Source organism: Zerene cesonia, chromosome 15 (assembly GCF_012273895.1).
Source record: "Zerene cesonia ecotype Mississippi chromosome 15, Zerene_cesonia_1.1, whole genome shotgun sequence".
Lineage (NCBI taxonomy): Eukaryota > Metazoa > Arthropoda > Insecta > Lepidoptera > Pieridae > Zerene > Zerene cesonia.
In genome coordinates, this window is record NC_052116.1 from 8,361 (window position 1) to 8,561 (window position 201).

Sequence of the window (201 nt, forward strand, 5' to 3'; positions counted from 1 at the left end):
CTGGTGATCGGTCGTTTTGGAAATCTTTGGGGGAGGCCTATGTCCAACAGTGGACGTCCTAAAGGCTGCAACGACGATTGAAATCATTCCTCTGGTTTTATCACATAGACGCCAGGTGAATGTGTATAACTATTCGTATAATAAATATGTATGTAATTGACATAGAGGCAACACGTCGACGTGTATGTGTAGCTATTTGTG